The sequence below is a fragment of the Leptonychotes weddellii genome, unplaced genomic scaffold (assembly GCF_054177405.1).
Source record: "Leptonychotes weddellii isolate Sample4059 unplaced genomic scaffold, ASM5417740v2 HiC_scaffold_2539, whole genome shotgun sequence".
In the NCBI taxonomy this organism is placed as follows: domain Eukaryota; kingdom Metazoa; phylum Chordata; class Mammalia; order Carnivora; family Phocidae; genus Leptonychotes; species Leptonychotes weddellii.
The window spans coordinates 1-13,344 of NW_027845451.1; the positions used below are offsets into that span (position 1 = coordinate 1).

The 13,344-nt window shown below is 37.3% G+C and overlaps 1 long non-coding RNA gene across 2 annotated transcripts; it reads left to right on the forward strand.

The window, feature by feature from the left end:
- Positions 1-820: 820 nt before the first annotated feature.
- LOC145718921 (uncharacterized) lies at positions 821-13,331 on the forward strand. 2 transcript variants are annotated; one of them, XR_014142090.1, is made up of 3 exons: positions 821-5,502; positions 6,192-6,250; positions 12,713-13,331. It is a non-coding gene; the product is annotated as an uncharacterized LOC145718921 (long non-coding RNA). The 2 variants fall into 2 exon arrangements; XR_014142091.1 differs by having other exon boundaries at positions 821-5,496.
- The last annotated feature ends 13 nt before the right edge of the window (positions 13,332-13,344 follow it).

Consider the following 13,344-nt stretch of genomic DNA (forward strand, 5'->3'; position numbering starts at 1 on the left):
ACAGAGCACGTACCCTCCCCAGTGTCTATCACCCAGTCACCCCATCCCTCCCACCCCACCCCCCACTCCAACAACACTCAGTTTGTTTCTTGCTTTAAGGGACCACATTTTATAAACAACACAGTGTATCTGTTTTGGGGGATAGATTAAAAAAATTTTTTTCTAAAATATTTCTAAAAAGCTTTCTTAGTGGAGCAAAAATGAAAAGGCTGAGAAACACAGATTTATGGATTCAAACTTGGGTAATTACTTTCAAGGAAAGCAAAGATGTGGTTACCATACAGTTGAGGATAGGGAGTACATCTAGGTGAGAGGGAGGGAGTTGTGAGCTGTGAAAGGGACATCTGGGGATTTCTTGGAAGCTGGCTCTGATTCTTGACCAGGGTGCTGGTTACATGGAGGCATGTTTTGTAATAGATAATGGTGTGCCTTTATATTTTATGTACTTTTCTGAATTTATAGGTTATATTTAATAGTTTTTTTAATGTTAAGAATAAAGGTTGAAAAATAACAATGGAATTTAGATAAAATGTAATGATTTAATACGGAATATGGATAAATGTAGTCCTTTTAAATCTGTTTCAGAAAAAACTAGGAAGTGGTTCTAAGGAGTTATATTTGAATTAGATGGAGCTTCTTTTTGCTATGTTTATGTAACAATTGTCTTACAGATAGGTATATTTTTTCCTTTTCTTTTAACCTTTTATTTATTTATTTAACCTTTTCAGTTAGGTAGACTTCAGTGCATTAGGGACTATGGAAGGCTTTTTTTTTTTAAGATTTTTTAATTAATTCATTTGAGACAGAGATACAGAGAGAGGGAGGGAGAGGGAGAGGGAGAAGCAGGCTCCCCACTGAGCCAGGAGCCTGATGTGGGGCTCGATCCCAGGACCCTGGGATCATGACCTTGAGCCGAAGGCAGACGCTTATCCATCTGAGCCACCCAGGCGCCCCTATGGAAGGCTTGAGGACATGGAGGCATCTAAAATATAATCCCTGTTCTTCAAGAGCCTGCAGTCTTTCTAGGGGAGAAATCTGTGATGAAAGCTATACTGTTTCAGAGACCATGATGAAGAGTCTGGGATTGTAACCTTTATACAGTAAAGAGCCAGTAGAGATTTTTAGGTAGGGGCATGATTGATCTTTTGGGCTTTTTATTATCTTTTTTTAAAACAATTATGTCTTCAGTATCAGAATAGGGCTTGGATAAGATAGAGTAGATTTCTGAGAGACTGTTGGGGGCTTTGATTTTAATCTGGGCAAGGAGTAATGACGGATGATGGTGGTAGGAATAGGTGAGAGTAGACGGATATGGGGGGTTTTGAAGGAAGAAAGCAAAGACATAAAAGAATACTTTATACTTACAAAAAGACTATAATTTTCTGAAAGCTTTTTACTTAGCTTTTGTGTGTGTATATTTTTGTTTGGAGATATATCCTTATTTATGATTGAACTTTCCTCAGATAACCCAAATGTCAAATGTCTGTATTTGCCCTCAATTTTGTTATTATAGAAACTTTTGTGGTTGTCAGTTGTCTTCCTAGAGAGTGAGTCTGATATATATTTACTGAAGTTGCTAATGTGATTGCATTTTCACTGATTCATATGATGAAAAAATAAACCAGGATAGTAGGCTTTTTTTTTTTTTGATATACAGAATGTTTTAACCTGAACAATCTAAACAGTTTTATTAAATCATATGCCCATGTATCCAATACCAAGCTTAAGATATAGAACCTTACACCTGAAACTGTTGTGTAAACTGTGTCAATTATACTCAAAAAATTAGGGTCTATTTCTTTTTTTTAAATCAGGACCTTTGAAAGCCCCCTGTGTGTCCCTTTCCTCGCACTTTCTTCTGAAGAGTTATTTTTAAGGGAATATGAAATCTTGACCAGGAAACTGAAAGACCTGTGGCTGCACTTAATGTTTTCATGATATTTTCCTACTAGGTAGAACTTCAGGGAGGGGATGATCTGGGAGGTAAATGGCTGAAATTCTGTTGCATTTGTCCTTCTGAACCATAACTCCTGATACCAAAAAAGAAGGGCCTGGTGCTAGGGCTGGAGTAATTCTTAAGAGGGTTGAGAAGAATGTGATTGCTCTGAACTAAGTGACCTTGGCAAACTGAACTACCAAGTTATTAAGTGTCAGGATTCACAGAATTGGAGGATAGCAGGTATGACTCAGAAAGAATGATTTACGGGAAGGAGCATGAACAGTATTTATGGCCTCAGATGTCCATGGTGACAACTTGAAAGTCCTGACTAATAAGAAAATGGAACTTGAGATATAATATAACACAAGGTTGGGGATAGGGGCAGGAGGGAATGGAGACCTGTCAGATTCGTCAGCAGCTTGGCAGTTGTGTTATGCTATGCTCTTAAGGAAGTGGTGGTCTAGTTTTTCAAGCCGTATCTGAATTACTGAGCTGAATTCTGAGGTAGTACTTTAGGAAGGGTTTATTTAGATAAATTTGGGTTCATTTAAAAAGTAGTGGCAAGGATTTGAAAGAGATTTCCATGTCCTAAGATAGCTGGTTAAATTGTAGATTTGGAGAGAAGAACATAGGGGTTCATGAGAGCTTGTTCTCAACTATTTAAAGGGCTGTGTATGTGGAGGCTTTCATTTTTGTTTTTGATTAACACAAAGCATGACATTAAAACTAGTAAGTCAAACTTTAAAGAGGTGATTTTCAACTCAGTATAAGGAAGTGATAAGATAACTATGTAGAGCCATTCAGTGAGTTTTTCAAGAATAGAATGTTCTTCATCATTAAAATTATCTTGAGAGACCAAGATGTTGAATTGAAAACTTCATGATATCCTTATAAACCTTGAGAGTCTCAGTTTCTGAGTTAGTATACCAAGATAACTCAAATGTCTATTTTAACAGTCATCCTCATCCTCTCCAGTATAACCCTTTAAGGAACTCTTATTTCTGTAAAATATTGATTATGAGTTCCACGGTGCAGTTTATGGAATAGAGTCCTAGGTTTTGATGTGGAGGAGTTACTGTGAAGAATTACTTAAAATGAAGGTAATTCTCCCTGTCATATAATCAATTAAAAAAGGTTTATCATTCGGGATCACATATTTAAAGATCTAAAGAGTAGGAGATTAAATGAAGTTGTACTTTACTAAGCTTTGCATCTATGCCCTTCATTATATCTGTTAAGTAGCTCACCTTTTATCTACAATTTATTTGGAAGTAGATTATAATAATTGTCATTAAGTTGGCATCTTGTGTGGGTAGTAGGTTCTCCCTTGCAGTAGAAATCTAAGATTATCTATTTTAACCACCGGAAGTGTGCTTTTTATATCTTCCTCTCCAATTAGGATTGAATTTTCATAGTTCGTATGTTCCTTAGAATCTTATTTGAGGATGGGTGGAAGTAGGGAGTTTAAGTTACTGGAATTACATACGCTGCTTATTCTTCCAGTTAAAAACTATATTTTTGTGTTTGTTGGAAATAAGTGGATGAGACAAGTATTTGTTGAGCTCCTTTACCCTCAGATTGGTTTAAGAGACAATTAGTTGTTTGTTTCCTTTTATTTGACCATAGAAATTGAAGATAATTTCTCTTAGACTTCCCGTCATGTCTTTATTAGAGGCGATATGCTTTTTCCTTACCCTACTGCTGTAGGAAAATGAGGGGCAGCCTTCTGGGCTTTCTGACCACCAAGAGACTGACCTAATGCTCTTGGCTACCTTGGCTACCATTGTTGCTTTAGTTCATAAAGAGAAAAAGCTCTTGTTCTTCTGAAAATCTGTTTCCAGGACTGAGAATTTGAAAAAGAGAATTGTACTTGGTAGCCTGAGAATTAGCTGAGGTTTCTTTTCTCTTCTCTTCATATATTTTTATCAAGTCTGATGATCTTTGTTTTTTAATTAGAGCAGTTAGTCTTACTTGCATTTAATATTACTGACATTTGGGTTTCAGTCTCCCTTCTCCTAAGTGCCTTTTATTTGTCCTTGTTATTCCATGTTCCTTTTTCTCATTTTTTGGATTTTTTTTTTAATTGCTCCAGTTTCTCACCTCTTTTAGCTTAGTACTTACGTGTTCTCTTACTCTTCTTTACTGCCTAACAGTTACAGTGTATGTCCTTGTCAAAGTCTAACATAAATTTAATTTATAATTTACCTTTTCCTCATCAGTGCAAAGACTTAGAACGTGGATTCCCTGCCAAATATGTGCTTTCATGCATTTTCTGTACTTACCTAGAAGCTATACATCATTGTTCTATAATTTAGTCAATATTCATTCATAACTGCATATTTGCTCTTTTCATGGTCTTTATTCTCTGTATTTCCATCTAGGATCCTGTTTCTCCTGCCTGAAGAATATCCTTTATTTCCTTTAGCTTGGGTCTCCTGACAAGAAAATAACCTTATTGTGAATTTATTTTTTGGAAAGTATTTGTATTGGGTATAGATTTTTAGGTTAGAAATTTCTTTCAGCAACTCAAAAACTTATTCCCTCATTGGGGCTTCATTGTTTCTGTTGAAATACTCATAGTGCTTAAATCTTGTGAAGTCTTTCAATTTTGGAAAATTCTCAGTCTCTCCAAATATTGCTTCGGTCCCATTCTCTCATGTCCTTCTAGGACTCTACATATGATAAACCTTTCCAATACATTCCCCTGTGTGTTGTTATTTTCTGCATTTTTCTACCTTTTTCTCTCTCTCGGCTTCATTCTGGATGTGTTTTTTGGCCTGTTTTCCTGTATACTGAATTTCTCTTCCACTAAGTCTCTACTTGTGTTTAAATTCATCTGTTAAGTTATTGATTTCAGTTCTAAGTTTCAGAATTTCTGTATGATTCATTTTTATAATTTTAGTCCTTTGCCAGGGTTTTCAATCTTTTCTTTCCTTGTACATATTCAGCATGGTTATTTTAAAAGCTATGTCTGATAATTCTATTTAATCTTGATCTCTTACGGTTTTTGTGTCATTTGCTTCTCATTTCCTGGACCTGTTTAAGTCTTGTGTAACTGTTTTTAGTAATAGACATTACAAATGAAAAACTAGCTAATTTTGGAAGCCTTAGATGTTATTCTTCTCCAGAGAGGGTTTACATTTGCCCCTGTCTGGCTTGGGCATTAGCAGCCCAGGATCACTGAATCCATCAGGGATTTAGGTGATGTAAAACTGGACTTCATTCGGGGTGCCTGGGTGGCTTGGTCGTTAAGCGTCTGCCTTCCGCTCAGGTCATGATCCCAGGGTCCTGAGATCGAGCCGCACGTCGGGCTCCCTGCTCAGCGGGAAGCCTACCTCTCCCTCTCCCACTCCCACTGCTTGTGTTCCCTCTCTCGCTGTCTCTCTGTCAAATAAATAAATAAAATCTTTAAAAAAACAAAAAACCCAAAAAACTGAACTTCATTCCTTGTCAGGGCAATTTGTCATTTGTCCTTCAGGGTCCCAACCTAAAGTGTGGGAGACTTGTCAAGGCCTCTCCTTGGTGGACCCAGCTCCAGTTTTTACCTCCTTGGCCCTGTGAGTGTGAGTCTGAGTTCTGCTGAGCTTCTTGACCTCTGATCTTCCTCTTCTGTAATTGAAAGAAAACCCAAGGTGGGAGGTGGGGGTGGGGGGGCACGGAGGGAGGAAAGGCCCCGCTCTCCCAGGTTCCCTTTTTTTCCTGATCTTAGCTCTGTAATTGTTAAATTTTATCCACCTCTTCTAGTTCTCAACCAGAGGATTGATCTAAGTTACCTAGTCTATCATTATTGGAATGGTTCCTTTATATAGCTTTATTGAAAGTGGAACCCCTTCATATTTTTCATAACTTTACCAAAACACTGTTCTGTTTGGCCGGCTGTGATCTTCTTTTTTTTTTTTGCTGTGGTTTTTACTTCATTTTATTTTTGGTACTGTTTCTACTTTCATGACCCTCATTACCGGATAATAAATGCACACATTCTTTATTCGAAATAATACTGTACTAAGGATTTTCTTAAAATTAATTAAACTTGGGACACCTGGGTGGCTCGGTCATTAAGCATCTGCCTTCGGCTCAGGTCATGATCCCAGGGTCCTGGGATCGAGCCCTGCATCGGGCTCCCTGCTCCGCAGGAGGCCTGTTTCTCCCTCTCCCACTCCCCCTGCTTGTGTTCCCTCTCTCGCTGTGTCTCTCTCTGTCAAATAAAACCTTTAAAAAAAAAATTAATTAAACTTGCCCGTTTGCATTTTAGGATAACTTTCCATTTGATCCTCCGTTTGTTCGAGTGGTGTTACCTGTTCTCTCAGGAGGGTAAGTTTAAGTAACTCTTTTCTTTGATAGTATGCATAAGAATCATTTGGAGGGCTAGTTAAGTGCTAGGAGGCCTAGAATGCTCAGCTTTACCCCAGGGTTACTGATTCACTAGGTCTGGGATATAGGGAAAAGCTGAGAATTTGCATTTCTGCATTTCTAAGATGGTGTCAGGTGAAGCTGATGTTGCTTGTCTGGGAACCATCGTTTGAGAACCGTTGGTTTTAAACCATTATGTTGTTTATAAGTAAGAGTTTTTAATGTCCCCTATTTGTATACATTTCACTGTAAAAAACCAAATGTTTTTCAGATATAAATTGTGATGATTGATGGTTTAGAGAAAGTTAAGATTCGAGAATGATTCTCACAAGACTGTGATCTCTGGAATAATCACAGAAAATCTCATGGGCCTATGGACCTGGCCATCTAATTCCTTCTAAAGGTGGTGGTTTCAGTTTGGGAGAATCAAATTGTCATGCATTTTTATTGAAGCTTATATTGCTTTTTGTGATTAGAAGTCATATAAAGGATGGTGAAAAGATCAGAATTGGTACCTGGGTTAGTTATGAAATATTCTATAAATCCTTAAATTAGGAGTAATTACACTTACTAGAGAATTATGAAATGCTCAGTTGACTAATTCAGCCTTGTGAGGTAATCCCCCATATTATGGGGATTAATATCTAAAAATCACTAGTCCTTATTTTGATCATTGCTATTGTTGATATTTCATTTAGATAAAAAAATATGGATGGCTATAAATGATTAAGGAAAAGATTTTGAAAAATTTTGTTCAGGATAAATGAATAAAAATGTTCTTATCAGATCATTTTGAAATTAATCCAACCTTGAGCAGCATAGATTTTTCACATTTTGTTGTGAGAAATCCTAAGAATTTAAGAATTTATGATCTTAAGTAGTTTACCACCTAGTTGTGGAGATAAACAGATGAAGTTGAATAATGCCATTTTCAGTTTAAAAATCTGTTGCGTAGTTTCTCTTCATTGCTTCTTTTTGCTACAGTGGTGGTATTATCCCATTATACAAATGAATGATTTGAAGAATAAGTCAGCTTGTTACTTATCCAAATAAACCTTGTAATAAAATGTTTTTTTCCATTATACCAAAAACCAACAATCTAAAAGGAGATTAAAAATTAAATAAAATTTTTTTAAATTAAAAAAAATAAAAGGAGGTTAAAAGTATTAAGTACTTCATTGATTGGCAAATGTGAAGTGTGGACTTGAGTTCTTTGAGGTTAAAGGAAAAGGGAGTTGCTTCCAGTAGTAGTGATCTGGGAAGACTGGCAAGTAGGTGGGATCTCAAGGGGCATTGAAGTATGAGTGAGTTTGGCCTCCTGGTGGAGGTTGAAGGAAAATTATCTACATAGGTGAAAAGTAAATATAATCACATATCTAGGAAAGAGCATAATGTATTCATAGCATACTAGACGAGTTTGAGTTACAACGCAAGGTGGGTAGAATTCATGTAGAAGAATTTTATGAAATTGTGCTGACAAAATATCTTATTATGGTGACAGGGTTTTTTGGTTTTTGTTTTCATTTTCTTTTTGCTGGTAAGCAAACTGTTACCCTTGGATATTGAATTTCTCTCTCATTAGCTGGTTCAGGAACAGGAAAATACAGGAAAGAGAATGTTTTAGAAAGAAATATGGTAATAGTGGAAGAAGACAGACTGTGTTCACAAAGCCTAGAAGAATGCAAGACTTGTTAAGAGCTGATGGCCCTGTCTTGGGGCACCTCAGTGGCTCATTCAGTTGAGCGTTGGACTCTTGAATTCAGCTCAGGTCATGATCTCAGGGTCATAAGATCAAAGCCCTGCAGTGGGCTCTGTCTGCACTCAGTGCAGGGTCTGCTTCTCCTCTCCCTCTCCCTGTGCCCCTCCCCCTGCTCATACAGGCTATCTCTCTCTCTCTCAAATAAATAAATCTTTAAAAAAAAAAAAAAAAAGAGTTGATGGCCCTGTCTTAGAGTGAAGTGAGGACAACCTAAATTGGTACAGCGGGAATGAAAAGATGAATGGAAGTTGAACACTAATATGAAGCAGAATCACAGTGACTTGGTCTTCATAGTCAACTGTTAAATGATGGAGAGGATTTATTGGCTGACTTGGGAAGAACTAAAAAATGTTCTTAGCACTGATAAAACACAGAGTTTTGCAATCTCAGACTCAGGCTAGAGCTTAAGCACTGAGTGACTCTGATCAGATTATTAAGCAGTTTTTGTCCCATATATTTATATCCTCCATCTTCTAGCTATTATTCCTCTGTTCCTTATCAAAACCAAACTTTTTCTTTTTAAATAACAGCTTTATTGTGATACAATTCACATATGCTAAAACTCACCCTTTGAAAGTATACAGTTCAGTGGATTTTTCATATATTCAGAGTTGTATAACCGCTGTCTAATTTTAGAACATTTTCATCATTCCCCAAAAGAAACCCTGTACCCATTAGCAATCATTCCTCATTCCCCCTCCAATTCCCCACCCCACTGGCAACCACTAATCTCCTTTCTGTCTCTAAAGATTTTCCTGTTTTTGCACATTTCATGTAAGTGGAACCATACAAAATGTGGCCTTCTATGGCTGGCTTCTTTCGCTTAGCAAAATGTTTTGAAAGTTCATCTGTATTGTAACATATATTAATACTTAATTCCATTGTATACATTTTATGTATACATTGTATACATTTTATTTAACCATGGACATTTGTTGTTTCTGCCTTTGACTATCATGAATAATGCTGCTATGAACATTCACATACATGTTTTTATCTGCATATATATTTTCATTTCTCTTTCATATATACCCGTGTGGAGTTACTAGGTCCTCTGGTAACTGTTAAACTTTTCAATGAAATCCCTCTTTGCCAAAGTGGCTGCACCATTTATACTCCCACGGCAATGTTTATATAATCACACTCTTCACTTCCTGTTCACTCTTCAGCCACTGTCATCTGGCATTAGTGGTTAATATTCCTCCCAAACCACTGTTGCCAAAAGGAACTTCCATATTGGTAAATCCAGGCGTCCCTTTTCAGGCTTTATTGTATTTGATTATCTCATTTCTCAGCAACATCGAGACATTTTTCTCCTGGCTGCTGGATGCCTTCTCTCAGTCTCTTTAGCTGGCAACTCCTTGTTCACCTAACTTTTACATGTTGGAGTTCTTCAGAATTGGTACTGGGTCCTTTCCCTTTTCTCTTTCCTTCCATTCCTGTGGCTTTTTTTTTTTTTTAATGAAATTTTTGAGAAAATTGTATGTTCACATGCAGCTATAAGAAATAATAAAGATTCCTTATACACTTTGCCAGTGTGATGTTTCACAAAACTATATGTAATATCACAATGAGAGTGTGATACAATCCATAGAACCTAGATTTTCCTAGTTTTTCTTATACCTCATTTGTGTGTATGTATGTATTAAGTTCTGCATAACTTGATCACCTGTATAGGTTTGTGTATCCACCACCACAGTGTAGATATTAAAGTTCCAAATAGGCAAGAATCCTTCTTATCTTTTCAAACCACACCCATCTCCCTCTTATACAACCAATTCCCCTAACTCCTGGAAACCACTAATCTGTCCTGCATTTTTAATATTTTGTCATTTCAAAAAGCATAGTTACGTAAATGGAATCACACATTTTGGGATTGTAACTCCTAAGAATTAGATTTTTTACTCATCCCGATTCCCTGGAGATTCATCTACGTGTATGACTAGTACAGTTTAATCAGCCACTTCTTGAAGGACTTGCAGCCTGATTCTAGTGTTTGGTTATTGCAAATAAAGCTACTATGAGTGATTGTATACACATTTCTGTATGAATGTGTTTTGCTTTCTCTGGGATAGATGTCCAGGAGAACAATGGCTGGGTGATATAGTTACTGTAGCATATTGAATTTTTAAATAAATTGTTAAACTCTTTTCCACAGTGGCTTTACCATTTTACATTCCTACCAGGAATGTGTAAGTGATCTAGTTTCTCCACATACAGCATTTGGCTTTGCCACTTGTTTTTATTTTAGCGATTCTGCTAGGTAGTGATACCTCATTGTGCTTTTTTTTTTTTATATATATATCTTTATTAGGATATCTAGAATCAACTTTTGCTTTTTATTGACATGTAATGTATTACTTGTTTCAGGGGTACAGGTCTGTGACTCATCAGTCTTACACAACACAGCACTCACCACAACACATACCCTCCCCAGTGTCCATCACTCAGCCACCCATCCCCCCACCCCCTTCCCTCCGGCAACCCTCAGCTTGTTTCCCGAGATTAAGAGTTTCTTATGGTTTGTCTCCCTGTCTGGTTTCTTCTTGTTTCATTTTTTGCTCTCTTCCCCTATGATTTTCTCTCTGCCTTGTTTCTCAGTTCCACATATCAATGAGATCATATGATAATTTTTTTTCTCTGATTGACTTAGCACTTAGCATAATACCATCTGGTTCCATCCATGTCATTGCAAAGCGCAAGATTTCATTTTTTGATGGTTGTATAATTCAGTGTGTATATTTACATATACATACATATACATATATACCACATCTTTATCCATTCATCTGTCGATGGACATCTGGATCTGGGCTGTTTCCATAGTTTGGCTATTGTGGACATTGTTGCTATAAACATTGGGGTGCACATGCCCCGTCAGATTACTACATTTGTATCTTTGGGGTAGATACCCAGTACGGTTGCTGGGTCGGAGGGTAGCTCTATTTTCAACTTTTTGAGGAACCTCCATACTGTTTTCCAGAGTTGCTGCACCACCTTGCATTCCCACCAACAGTGTAGGAGGGTTCCCCTTTCTCCACATCCTTGCCAACATCTGTCGTTTCCTGACTTGTTAATTTTGGCTATTCTGACTGGTGTGAGGTGGTATCTCGTTGTGGTTTTGATTTGTATTTCCCTGATGCTGAGTGATGTTGAGCACTTTTTCATGTGTCTGTTGGCTATATGGATGTCTTCTTTTCAGAAATGTCTGTTCAACATGTCTTCTGCCCATTTCTTGATTGGATTATCTGTGTCTTGGTGTTGAGTTTGATAATTCTTTATAGATTTTGGATTCTAGCCCTTTATCTGCAATGTCATTTGCAAATATCTTCTCCCATTCTTTCAGTTGTCTTTTGGTTTTGTTGACTGTTTCCTTTGCTGTGCAAAAGCTTTTTATCTTGATGAAGTCCCAATAGTTCATTTCTGGCCGTGCTTCCCTTGCCTTTGGAGATGTGTCTAGGAAGAAGTTGCTGTGGCTGAGGTCAAAGAGGTTGCTGCCTGTGTTCTCCTCTAGGATTTTGATGGATTCCTATCTCACATTTAGATCTTTCATCCATTTTTAGTCTATTTTTGTTTGTGGTGTAAGAAAATGGTCCAGTTTCATTCTTTTGCATGTGGCTGTCCAGTTTTCCCAACACCATTTGTTGAAGAGACTGTCTTTTTTCCATTGGATATTCTTTCCTGCTTTGGTGAGGGTCCGTTTTTGGGCTATCTGTTCTCTTCCGTTGAAATATGTGTCTGTTTTTGTGCCAGTACCATACTGTCTTGATGATGACAACTTTGTAATAGAGCTTGAAGTACAGAATTGTGGTGCCACCAGCTTTGCTTTTCTTTTTCAACATTCCTCTGGCTATTCGGGGTCTTTTCTGGTTCCATACATTTTTTAAGATTATTTGTTCCATTTCTGTGAAAAAAGTTGATGGTGTTTTGAAAGGGATTGCATTGAATGTGCAGATTGCTCTAGGTAGCATAGACATTTTCACAATATTTGTTCTTCCAGTCCATGAGCATGGAACATTTTTCCATTTCTTTGTGTCTTCCTTAATTTCTTTCATGAGTGTTCTATAGTTTTCTGAGTACAGAATCTTTGCCTCTTTAGTTAAATTTTTTCCTAGGTATCTTGTGGTTTTGGGTGCAATTGTAAATGGGATTGACTCCTTAATTTCTCTTTCTTCTGTCTTGTTGTTGGTGTATAGACCTGCAACTAATTTCTGGCATTCATTTTTATATCCTTCCACTTTGCTGAATTCCTGTATGAGTTCTAGCAGTTTTGGGGTGGAGTCTTTTGGGTTTTCCACATAACATATCATATCATCTGCAAAGGGTGAGAGTTTGCCTCTTTGCCAATTCGGATGCCTTTGATTTCTTTTTGTTGTCTGATTGCTGAGGCTAGTAATTCTAGTCCTATGTTGAACAGCAGTGGTGATAGTGGACATCCCTGCCGTGTTCCTGACCTTAGGGGAAAAGCTCTGTTTTTTTCCCCATTGGGAATGATATTCACTGTGGGTTTTTCATAGGTGGCTTTGATAGTATTTAGGTATGTACCCTCTATCCCTACACTGTGAAGAGTTTTAATCAAGAAAGGATGTTGTACTTTGTCAAATGCTTTTTCTGCGTCTATTGAGAGGATCATACGGTTCTTGTCCTTTCTTTTATTAATGTAGTGTATCACATTGATTTGCGGATGTTGAACGACCCTTGCAGCCCAGGAATATATCCCACTTGGTCGTGGGGAATAATCCTCTTAATGTACTGTTGGATCATATTGGCTAGTATTTTGGTGAGAATTTTGGCATCCATGATCATCAGGATATTGGTATGTAATTCTCCCTTTTGGTGGGGTCTTTGTCTGGTTGGGGGATCAAGGTAATGGTGGCCTCATAAAATGAGTTTGGAAGTTTTCCTTCCATTTCTATTTTTTTGAACAATTTCAGAAGAATAGGTATTTTCTTCTTTAAATGTTTGGTAGAATTCCCCTAGGAAGCCATCTGGCCCTGGGCTTTTGTTTGTTGGGAGATTTTTGATGACTGCTTCAATTTCCTTAGTGGTTATAGGTCTGTTCAGCTTTTCTATTTCTTCCTGGTTCAGTTTTGGTAGTTGATACATCTCTAGGAATGCATCCATTTCTTCCAGATGATCTAATTTGCTGGCATATAGTTGCTCATAATATGTTCTTATAATTGTTTGTATTTCTTTGGTGTTGGTTGTGATCACTCCTCTGTCATTCATGATTTTATTTATTTGGGTCCTTTCTCTTTTCTTTTTGATAAGTCTGGCCAGGGGTTTATCAGTCTTG